This window comes from Numenius arquata, chromosome 1, assembly GCF_964106895.1.
Source record: "Numenius arquata chromosome 1, bNumArq3.hap1.1, whole genome shotgun sequence".
Taxonomy (NCBI): Eukaryota; Metazoa; Chordata; class Aves; order Charadriiformes; family Scolopacidae; genus Numenius; species Numenius arquata.
The window spans coordinates 83,957,962-83,970,549 of NC_133576.1; the positions used below are offsets into that span (position 1 = coordinate 83,957,962).

At 40.1% G+C, this 12,588-nt stretch overlaps 1 protein-coding gene across 1 annotated transcript in view; it reads right to left on the bottom strand.

Moving 5' to 3' along the window:
* Positions 1 to 12,588, bottom strand: part of HS6ST3 (heparan sulfate 6-O-sulfotransferase 3) — a 309,727-nt gene that overhangs the window by 34,105 nt on the left and 263,034 nt on the right. The window lies entirely within an intron of this gene.

Below are 12,588 nucleotides of genomic sequence, written 5' to 3' on the forward strand. Positions count from 1 at the left end.
ACGCCGGAGCCTGCTGCCGGGCCAGTGCAGCCAAGCAGGCTTTTGGTGAAGAGCCTGAAGGGAGAGGGAAGCACTCGGTAGCGGATCCGTGCTGTGTCATTTATCACCGCACAGCCCCAGGCTACGACGTATGGCGCTCTCAGTGAAGCACCTGAAGGCAGCTCGGTAGGGCTCTATGAAGATCAATGATACACCAAAGAATAGCATTAAAGGACACATTCATCTTCCCCTAATCAATAGCGGCCTTAAAATGATCTCCGTGACACGCTAGTCTTACAAGCATTGCTGCTGGGCTTCTTCAGCTCACTTGTCATCCTCTGGCTCAAGTCTGATTACTGGCAACTACTTCACACGCTCCCCTCAGAGGGGGAATTCGGCTTCCACTGAAACTTAACAGACGGAACCAGGAAATATAAAAGTGGCACCAAGTTCAATGAAGGTACCGAAGCACCTTCAATCTCCTCAATAACCTCTGATACAAACGGTGCATGTGGCAAGTGATTTTTTTGTTTATCAGACCAAACCAGTCTACTCTTACACACCGTTCACAGATTTTTGCAAGCCTTTGCCAAGGGGATTCATGAATTCATGAAAAGCATCCCCAGATCTGCATAAACAGCAATTAAAGAGAAAGAAGCAGCAGACTGAAAATGCAGAGCTTGATTTGAATAATGACAGGACCAGAGGAAATGGTCTGAAGTTGCGGCAGGGGAGGTTTACAGTAGATATTAGGAAGAATTACTTTACTGAGAGAGTGGTCAGGCACTGGAACAGCCTGCCCAGGGAGGTGGTGGAGTCACCATCCCTGGAGGTATTTAAGAAACGTGTAGACATGGCACTTCAGGGCATGCTCTAGTGCCTGAGACTGTAGGGTTGGGTTTTTTTGGGTGTGTGTGTATGGTTGGACTCGGTGATCTCAGAGGTCCTTTCCATCCATGACAATTGTGTGATTCTGTGATTTACTTTTTCATGGAGGCAAAGTGTTACATGAGTTTGTGTTCCCTCCATTGACAAGGATTCTTGCTCTCCTGGGATAAGCTTTATCCTCTGCATGGAAAGCTGAGGGGGACAGCACCCAATGCAGGGAGGTACTGAAGCAGGATCTCGAGGGTGCCAGAGTCCTATATGTTTCTTGACCCAGTGCCCAACCTCCTGCATGAACAGGACCTGCTGCTGGCCTGTGTCCTTGCAGCTCAGCTGCCATCAGGCTTCTTGCTAGCAAGCTACCTACAACCTCCTGGACTGCAGCATGAAATGTGTCTCTGTGTCCAGGGGAGCACAGAGAATAGCACTACTTGCTGGCAGGCCTTCCTCACTTTTTGGAAAGGTAGACAGGCAATACCTTCTCCCACACACTGAGGTAGAGAGGATGCCTGTGGGTCCTCAACCCCCTCACCAGGGCGGATTTTCTAGGCAATGGAGTATTCACTCCCTGAAAAAACAAATACTATGGTTTTGCTTTGGCTGAGACGAAACAGAAGCTGCTGTTGGCAGGGGAAAGGGGGCTAACACATGAGTTAACGTGTCCTACATAAATCCCTTTTATTTTTGTTGATCCTTCTACATTGGCTTGACCAAGCTGCTAAGACAAGGTATCTTAAGTACAAATGTCAGAGTGGCATTGCTCATCTGCCTTATAATGTGCTTGCTCAGCATTGTTGAGTGGAGTTTACCATCGCAGTCTTGAGGGCAGTAACTCAGAAACCATTTAGGAAAGGCCTCCCACAGTCCATGTCCACCAGTAACTCCTGCACCTGTGACACACAATTATCCCTAAGTTCACCACGTCTGATTTATTGCTCTTTAGTGCTGTGTTGAGCATGGAGAGAAAGTCCTCTGTTTTACTGCCTGACTAGAGTTTAGTTCTGCTTCATTGAAAATATCACTCTAGCTAAATTATTTCATTAGGGTCTTGATAGATATCCATTTGGTAGGGGTCACAATCATGACTATTTCTCCTGCACCTAAACCACAGTTCCACCCAAGGTACAAAGTTCAGATCTGAACCCATTGTGCTGGGAAATCCAAAACCCATGCATATATTTTAATTCAAAAGTGCACTTGAGAAAAGTACTGTAACGGACCAAGCTGAGAGGCTACCCCCCTACAGCATCCAGAATTAGTAGCTTTGCAACTGAGCCTTTGCCCAAAATGATTCTCCCATCTGATGCTGCAATATGTAACTGCAAAGAGGCTTATATATACTTAAGAAACAATTACAGCTAGTGATGCAGAAATAATTCCCATGCCAAAAATACTTCAGAAATTAGGAGAAAACATAACTTAATTTTGATTATAATTAGGTTTCCTGTGGTTAGTTAAATGTTTTCTCATTTACCCTTTTGTTCCACCAGTGTAATTAGTCACCTGGTTCTTTATGAACTCTACACCATGGTGGACACGCAAAACTGGCTGGAGATAGTCTCAGGACCAGCTTCTGCAAATGTGATGCCCCAGGCAGGACATAGGCATGGGGGACATAGATATTAAGAAAAAAAATAATAATAGTAATTAAAGAACAAAGCCTAGCTCCATTTCAGTGCTTAAAACTAATGCAGCTATTATACTGAGCAACATGACTTTTAATTTCTAATTACAGTATTTATCTTCCTAAACAGATTTCAAAGTTGTTGCAAAAACCTGGATAATTGTTTCACATGAGCAATTAAATATTAAGACTAAATAAACAATATTCATTGGATATTTATGTTGAACTATGTAATTGTTTAGGAAAACAAAAATGAATCGATATTTTAGATTTTCTAGCCTTTAGGGAAGAAAACATTTTTGGACTTTCTCATTAAAAGTGAAAGGAGTTTTCCTATCTTGTAAAATTCAAACTTGAGCTAGTTCAGAGACAGCTGTTTGCAAACTGGATCTGTATTGGCAACAAAGTTAAAAAATCCAAAGAATGTTTTTCACTGCTTAAAACAAACTACTTTTAAGTATAAGACTCCTCAGTGAGATTTTGCTTGCCTTTAAAGGGAAAGGAAAGGCTGGCAGGGAAGCCAAAACAGGGTAAAAAAAACAAACAAACAAACAAACAAAAAAAGAATTTCTCCAAATCTTTCTGCATTTGGTTCCGTTCCATTTCAGCTTCCCTGCTTTGCAGGATGAATCAATAAAACATATTCACACCTTTAAAGGAACATAGAAATGGAGCAATTCCAGCAAGTACCCCACTTACTATCAGTAGGTACATTAAGATAGGTCTTTGTGATTAGGTGCTTTGGGTGGGCTTTCACCGAAGCTCACCAGCAGTTCATTAGCGCTGCTCCAATTACAAGACATCTGCGTTCCCACTTAAAACACTGTATTTCACTTGTATTGAAAATAAAGTGCAATATATGGTTTGGGTTTTGCCGTGGATTTTTTTTTTTTTTTTTTCTGGAAATTGCAGAGAGTGGGAAGGATAGCATCTACCCCCTACTGCTGCTACAGTTAACATTTTGCAGTGCAGTTTTATGTACTTTCTACTATGCTGTTCTTCACTTTAAGCATGCAAATAGCATTTTAACTTGAAGTGTTTCCTAGACCAAGACATCGATCTTTTGTTACATTCTATCACTTTGAGACTGGAAACAAATGAAACCCTTTTTTTTTATTTTTTAACCTTTAATTGTTAGCTGGCATGAGAGTAGCATCATAAAATCATGCCAACTATTCCCTAGATAACTGTATGTATTTGTGCATCCATATGTGTTCATTTCAATACGTTATGAGTATTAACCAGCTGTTCCCTTTACTAAGTACCGGGAATACAAGCAATACTCTAAATGTTGATGTTGTCACATCTAATTGCCCAAAATAAACCTGACAATCTTCTAGGGAAATGCACTGCAGGTATCACTACATACGCTCATTGAAGGTTGTCTAGTGAACACTCAAAACAGAGCCTGGAATGGCAGAAAACACCAGTGTTCCCACCTAGGTTTCATCAAAACAAGTGACTTGTCAAACTTCATCAAAACAAGTGATTGCAAAATTTTGATCTTACAGATATTCCTCCCTCTTGGCTGCATGTGGACTTGTGACTCCATATGAGCACAGCTGAGCAACTGGCCTCGTATTTGCAATTATTTTCACTGAATTTCACTGAATTTTTTAGAGTTGGAAGGGACCACAGAGATCATCTAGTCCAACTCCCCTGCCGAAGCAGGGTTGCCCAGAGCATGTCAGAGCATGTTACTCAGGACTGCATCCAGGCAGGTCTTGAAAATCTCCAAGGAAGGGGACTCCACAACCTCCCTGGGCAGCCTGTTCCAGTGCTCTGTCACCCTCACCGTAAAGAAGTTTCTTCTCATAATTGAGTGGAACCTCCTATGTTCCAGCTTGTGCCCGTTGCCCCTCGTCCTCTCACTGGCAACCACTGAAAAGAGTCTGGCTCCCTCCTCCTTCAACCCACCCTTTAGATACTTATAAGCATTGATAAGGTCTCCCCTCAGCCTTCTCTTCTCCAGGCTAAAGAGTCCCAGCTCTCTCAGCCTTTCTTCATAAGGGAGATGCTCCAATCCTTGAATCATCTTCGTTGCCCTATTTTTTTGATGAGGAAAAAATTTTCAAGCAATGCAAAATCTTACAGAGAAGAAAAATTTTATTTGGGAGGCATACAGGACAAAGCCACTCATCCTCTAGAAATCCAGGCGTGTTTTATAACTAACAGTTTTGTAAAAAGGAGGCAAATTTCAGAACCAGAAACCCGCGAGCACAAACAGTCCCAGACAATTTATAATTCTGTACCATAAATAGCTGGTCCATAATTCATTGACGGAGAGTTAATGAGAATATTTGTAACTAATACCCATAAGAAAGATACGGGGTAGTATAATGTGGTTTATACTTTCCTACAATACTTTTCAAGGACAGCAGGGAAAGCTTCCTGACAGCAAAAAGCAACAAGAAATATTGCACTGACCTACCGATTTCCTACATTCCCATCAAAGTAATCCATGTGTAGAGACATTAAAGAACAATTTGTCCCAACTGACAGTTTCCAAATAACTAGATGCCTTATAATTGCTGGCATCATTAACCTTAATAGTATAATTGTGTAGCTCCAAATAATAATAATAGTAATATAATTTTCCCCCACTTCCAAACCGTTCAGCAAAACTAGAAAAAAAATGATGCATGGAAGAAAGTCTAAGGAGGAAGAGAAAGGGGAAAAAGTTGCTAACAGATAAGAACAGGAACTTTATCAGTTTTATCTGCCACAGCTCACAACCTTTAAGGAGTAAGTATCTGCACGTAAACTTCTTTAGACAAGTAATAAATATTAATAATTGCCAACTGCCTATAGGTTTTAGGTGACCTTTTCAAACAACATGTCAGCCCTCTCCATTCTGAGGGCGCGCTGTGGAACATCGTATAAAACCAGTGTTGTCTTGAATGATTCATTCCTCTGCACACCCAGGCTTCAGCGACTCTACCTGCTAGAGTAACCTCTAGTGAAGACATGTTGACATACTCTTTTATTGATAAGTTTAACCATGCATACAAAAAAAGGAGGTATGTTCCTTCTCCCTAAACAGTCAAAAAGGACTTTCCTACCTAGTCTGGAGTTCCTGAGACATGCAAGGTTGGACACTGGTCACCACAAGTTTTCCCTGCGCTCAAGAGAGAGGGAAAGACGTCTCTAAAAGGCAATTCAGATTCAATTACCCAAATGAACCTCTGAGGGTAGTAGATAGCTTAATCTGCACTTAGTTGGAGATGAGACATTTGGATTAGAAACATTTACTGTGTTTTAAAAAGAATAGCACATGTGAAGGGAAGGGAAAAATTATTTTGTCAGAAAAATCTGACTCTATAATTGTCATTGGTATAAATAACCAAACTATTTTATTTTTATTGTCATAGTCATCTTCATGCAAAGGGAAGAATCCAATAGATCATTTTGTTCTTCTGCATTAGGGAGTGTAATATAGCAAATGTCTGCTTCAGCACATAAACATCTGGGTAAAGAGCACCGGACTTCAAGGGGAGACAGTTGCTCAGTGTTTAAATAGATGCATAAGTGCTGTATTGAATATAAATCCCATGTTCTGCAGTTCTTTATGTCAGTGAAAAACACAGAACTAAATGATATAACCTCAATATTAATCTTTGGGAGAAAACCTCATTAGAAAACAAAGACTCAGGAAGAATAGCTTCCTTGATAATGTATGGGGCTGGTCCTTGGCTCTGTTCCTATTTTGGCCATTGTTATACTCTTCCAGTTGTCCTTTACTGGTCTCTTCATCATCTCTTGACTCTTTCCTCACACACAAAACAGGGATAATGATCCTTAGCTCCTTTAGGTAGTGCTTTGAGACCCATTGATAAAACGCTAATCACTACAATGAGGCTTTCTACAGTAATTATAATTGTCCTGAAAGACAAAAAGGTATACAAAAGGGATAGTCCAACTGTAAAGTATGCTTTACAAAAATAATTATTTAATGAAAGTCTCATTTCTTAAACATTAACAATTCAACAAAGCTGGAAGCTTACAAAATTTCTGATTCTCATACCTCCAATTCTGCATTAGGTACACTGATTTTTCAGTGAGGAGTTGCATCTAACAGCAGTGAACACTTTCTTTTGAATCTATATTCTCTGATGAGCAGTACTATACTGTTTCCTGCAAATGTATTTCCAGGGAAGAGTCCCAGTTTATTTTGCTTGAAGCCCTGAGTGATTCCTATAAGTACCCTTATACTGCTGGCTTCGAGTGTGGTCTGACCCAAGCTGGGCCTTCTGTGTCTACCCTGTTGTGCTGCACTACAGCAGGCAACAGCTACTCTCAACAAACCTTTCTTCCTTGGAGTATAACGTGCTCAGTAAAAACTAGATAGGCACTGGTGCACCTCCAGATGTGCTACTATCTCAAGTATTTTGAAATTTGGCGCTTTTGCTGAATATTGCATTTTCCTCCCCACTCTATGCTCAGAGTTGATGCTACGTAGGAATATCTTATTGTGGGGCAGATCTATTAAACTCAAGAGGATTTGATTCTTTGCAATGGTATATACATTTATACACTTTGATTTTAAAAGAACAAAACAAAATCAAAAATTGAGTAACAGATGTTTCCATAAAAGCTCAGCTCTAGCAAACCTATCTCCAGTGCACTATGAATATTCTTGTTAAAAGGGACATTCAAACACTGAGGCTCTCTAGAGCTGCCTTGTTGAGATCTATGTAGCCGGAGCATTATGCATGGAACTCCCAGCAGAAAAGTTAAAAGCTTGAGACATCCCACAGACAACCAGTAGCAATCACGCCATCAATCATCCTAAATTTTATCCAATCCAACTCTCATAAAGTGTTATTTAATATGGCTTTGTCTGGATAGAACTCCTAGGAGAGCTCCTGCTTTCAAACAGGGAAAGAAAAAAATAGATCTGTTGTTAATTTTTCATGCTAAGAAAACAAGATTGAACCAATAAAATACAATTAGCAAATCTGTTCAGTGTAGTGAAATCCAGCCAAGCCTGCTGCTTTAAAACTTTCTGTATTTTTGTTAATGGCAAATTTTGTCTTTCTCTTGCGTTTTTGTAAATTCCACATTATTCTTTTCTTAGTTGCACGGTTTAGGTATTCTATTAGGATAATTGGCCATGGGCATCAGGGCATAAATGTTCCTCAGTGAAAAACTCTGGAAAGGTGGGGCAGATTGCGTTTTTGCTTTGCCACTAAAAATCTCTTTTGTCTTAATCTTCTCTATAGACACCCTTAGGGCTACAAGAAGAAAATAATCAAAAAGAAACACACAGGTTGTCTCTTATAAAATGCTGATCTCAGCTGAGCACAGACTTTTTGTACACGGAAGTGATATTTTCATCCATTATTACCTCAACCAAGTATTATTGCTTTTTGTCACCTATAAAAGTTCTCATTTTTAGGCTGCAGACTAGCAGTTACATATTGGGAGATAGCTGTATGAACTGTATTTGCTACATGCTGCATAGCAAGAGAGTTGACATTTCTTGGGAACAAGTCACCACCCTCACAGAGGTCTGTGTTACATTTGATATTCAGAGACGTTGTTCATTAGGTTGTGACAGCTGTTGCCAAGCCTTTGCTTCAGAATGCACTGAAAGAGTGAAAGCACACCAAGATCAAAGGTAAGCTTTATAAAAAATTACTGCTGTAGAAGAGTTAGAAGAGAAAAAAGTGTGGCTACTAAAATCACATAAGAGGCCAGGACGAGATAACTGCATCTCACCTTAAGTAAGCTCATCTCCCCTGAGATGAACTAGAAAACAGACTTCTGAGGACCCCTGAACTGAAATAGATTCTTAATTCTGTGAGTGATCACACAAAAGTAACTCTGGAGGGATTATCAAGATCAAAAATACCTGCTCTGTGTAAATGAAGGTGATACTATGACTAGCGTTAGGTAAAAACATGTTTCTGACAGTTACAGTGACCAATGAGCAACTCTGCTATCGATGTACTTTAAGAAGCTAGCAAGACTAAGACTTTAAAAAGGAGGTTACAAACAGGATTAAACATTGTACACTTCCAGGAGCTCTTGCTTCATTTGGTAAAAAGCTCAAGAACTGCTTCTCTCTGGACCACAGCAACAGACGATTTGACTGGGGCAAGAGTAATCCTGAGAGTCCTGTCTCCTGCCTTTGGGTCTTCTGTTTGCTCATTAAAGCCGGGAAGGTTTATTCCACATAACTCTTCAGATAGGCCTAAATAATTGTGCCTTTCTGTAAAGCTCTTACCAGGAGACAACAGCAATTTATGAGACTGAGTCACACGCAGTAGTTTAATCAGTGTGTTAACTGATACTTTTCTTGACATGCCGCTGTAACGAGACTTTTCCAACTTCTTTTCTCCTTTGACACATGGCTGTTACATATCAGTTTATATATACATACATATTTAAACACTTGCGAAGAAGTACAGTTTACATTTTGATCCTTAATGGATCAAAGCCTTCTGCGAGCACAAGGTTGTAGGCTTCTTTACTTAAGCCGACCAGATGGCCATGTTATCCAACTCGCTAAATTATTCCTATGTGACACAGAAAGAAAACTGATAAAAATGCACTATCAAAAATGATGATGAAAGAGAAGCTAAAGAGAAGAAAAAAAGGTTTACTGCTTCAAGTTGTGTCCATGAGAATGGTATGTCCATTTCCCTGCAATCACTGACAGTATTAAACTGCACAGCTGTGATGTGGCCGGCTATTCTCATTCTCTATTGGCATCCCTGTGTTGGCTGTAACTTCATCAGGGAAGGTATGTCACTCCCCATCCAAGACAGTGGGGCCAGTAAATAGCAAACAGTCCCAAAATGAAAGCCCTCATTTTTGAAAGAAGCATCTATATTCCTATGGAAATATTGGAATATGATTTCCCAAATGACATATTAACCAATTATGTTCAGCTTACTGTATACAGCTAAAAGCTTATTATATTACGCTCACAGTTTCCTTCTCCTTCTTTCAAAAAAATATGTTTATTTACTCTAAGGTGTTTAAAAAACAACAAGCCGTTTGCAATAAAAACCAATGTCCCTTCAAACTAAGTCCCATCAAAAGACCGATCGAGTCTCAAAATTCCTCAAGGTCAATCAAATGCAGTTAGCACTCAGGAATCCCAGTGGTGTTCAATGATATAATGAGACGTTTCTTTCTTCCAAGAAGCAGCAGGTCACTAACATGATGAATTCTAGAGCTGAACAAGCATGAATTTCACTGGAAATTGTGGCTCAAGTAGCAGCCAGGCTCCTTCAGAAAAACTTAGTAGATCTAACAGCATGCATGAAATGATGCCTGTCCAACATACAAAGGATTCTTATAGAAACATCTGCCAACCCTTGGAGCTTGGATCATACGGAGAAATAACGTAAGGAGAATTAAGTGGACCTGCTCTTTTAGAATTCAATTTACACATTCTCCCCAATTGTCTGCTCCTGCTTCCATGTTTTTCTGCTAGGAAATATGTCTAAGCCAAAAGGGAAGAATTCACTTTTATGGACCAGTGTGACCCTGTTTAGTTTAAAAGCTTCTGCTTTGTAAAAAGCTTCGTAACAAAACACACAATGTCGTTCCTGTTTACTTAATGCACTATTTCCCCAGGAATTCTGGTACTGTCATAAATAGAATTTTTTGCTTTTATTGCTTTGGAGATATTTCCCCTTTTCAATAATTCTAACGGAGCTAAATTGTTTGCATAAATTTTGCCTTTTTTCCACTAATGTTACCAATACTTATGACAGCAAGCGGCGTCAACATTTTTATGAACATTGTTCCTCTAATAAGGCAGTGGAGGCGGCACTTTGGTCTTCTGAAATAGGCCAAAAATTAGACTGGTCAGGGAAGAAATATCTGGCACTTAGGCGCATCAGCCATAAACATTCTTCCTATTTTTTTATGGCCACTGTCAGCCTGACGGATGGAGCAGAGGGCCAGCCAGCTCCTGTGCAACTGCCCCCACTGTGGGGGTCCGCAGGTTCTCCTTGCCATAGAGCTGCAGTGATGGGGATGGGGCTTGCTTGGGATGCACGGATGAGACACTGCATGGTTTTGAGCAGTTGGGCCAAATCCCTTTTTGAGATCTACTGCTCCTTGTGAAGCTGGCTCTGCAAAGGACGTAACTCCATCTGGCCTCCTGTTAGATGTGAATCTTAATCAGGAAGCCTCTACTGCTCCTGGATTGCCCTGTCTACTGCCTACTACCGGGAGGTAATCTGGTCTCAGTTGGTCAAAGGCCTGACCGCAAGTGCCAACCTGCACCTGAGTTCTCCAACAGCACCTTGAACTTCGGTTCCTCTGACAACTCAGTGGGAAAGGACCTTTTTCCCTGGGGTTGAACATGTCAAAAGGATTAAGTCCAGCTAAGCAGGGAAATGCCTGTTTCAAGAGTGCACTACCAGGACGTTGGCACTGTCTGAGTTATGGCTTGGCACCAGCACTGAGGCGGATGATGCACACCCGCCACCACCAAGGAGGAAAAGAAGGATGAATATTTGCTGCTATATTCACTTTTCCTAACTGTTAGATATTGTTTTAGACCTACATGAGAGTTCCTGTTTACTTGGATGAAAATCTGAAAAAAAGAAATTCTTACTGTATGGCACTGGCAATTTTTTATTGACCTTTTTCTAGGGAGGAAAATAATTTTTAATGCTTCTCCAACATATTTATATAGCTTTCCACCTTCCTATCATAGGAAAAAATCTTTAACTCTTCTGTCAGTGTGCTGAAACCTAGGCACACTTAAGGTTACTCCTAGAGCTATAGTGTCTTACATAAACAGTTTGCTTCTTTGTAGTAGATACACTCCTTACAATAGGTCTAATTTCTTAAGACTTTACTTACTCATTACTCCTAAACAATATTTTTAGTAGCAGTTCAGACACTTTTTCTCACTGTTTGGGTAAAGATTCGTGCTTCTTTCTGTGACTTCGTCAGTTCCAAAAAACCTGCAGGAATTCAAATCCTACTATGGATGAGGCAGAGTGGGGCTGGAGACAAAGGATGTTCCTCCAAAAGAGTTTAATGGCCCCAAAGAGGGCACAAGGAGAAATGGCTTCTCCTCCAGCCCACAGGTTGAAATACTACCACCAAAGTATTGTGAACACAGAGCTTGAAATTCTCATTTAGTTCCCTACATGAAGTCTCCTTATCCTTGACTTGAGAGGAGCAAGATGAATGTCACTGATGCAGAATTTCAGGACAGTGCTTGATGCATACTGGCTTTATAATTAAAAATACACAACTGAAGAAAAGATGGTCATAAAATGTTGCCTAGGGCTATATCTAATACATGATGGTGTTTTAGTTTCCTCCTTACATTATATTTTTATCATCAACCCAGGGAGTTCATTAAATCTGTAAAGCTGTTGGAAGTTATCTGACAGTGGATTGTATTACTAGAGAGAACTATCGATCCAGGCTACTCGATCCCATTACAACACACTTCCATAAAGCTTGCAAGAGGCAGCAATCTGTTGCTTCTGTACTGACTACAGTTATTTCTCATGGATGGAATAATGAAATGTTTTCTGATGTATAATCATGACAGATTTTATCTGGAATAAGTAAAACAAGGAGAAGTCAGTCATAAAATATAGCGTGTCTGGAATCAAAGGAAGCAAACTCCTCTGCTCTTCCATCAGACTGACAAATAACTAACACATTGTGCAGCTCCTTGTATATGACATTAAATCTCAATCAGTTGTTTTCCTACTGTGAGATTAAACTGGAATTATTTATCTGGAATATCAAAAAGGGCACTGCATCACAAACTCTAAACTTCTTGTTTTGATGCAGTATCTTTCCCAACAATGACTAAACAATGTCAAAGTGACTCCCTCATCACTGACGATGTGATATACGAAACCTTCACCAGGACAAGGAACCAACACTTGAATCTTAAAAACAATTATTGAAAGAGGCTTATGTCATACATAATTCTTATAATTGGAATTCAGTAGCCTGCAATTCATGAGGAGGAACTCAATTTAAGCAAATTTGTAACATGAAGGACTCAGAGGAACTCTTTCAGCAGGTTTTATATAATGAAATACCAAATTATATGTACCAGTTTATGTTACTATATTGACAGCTGGCAGAATTATATCCCA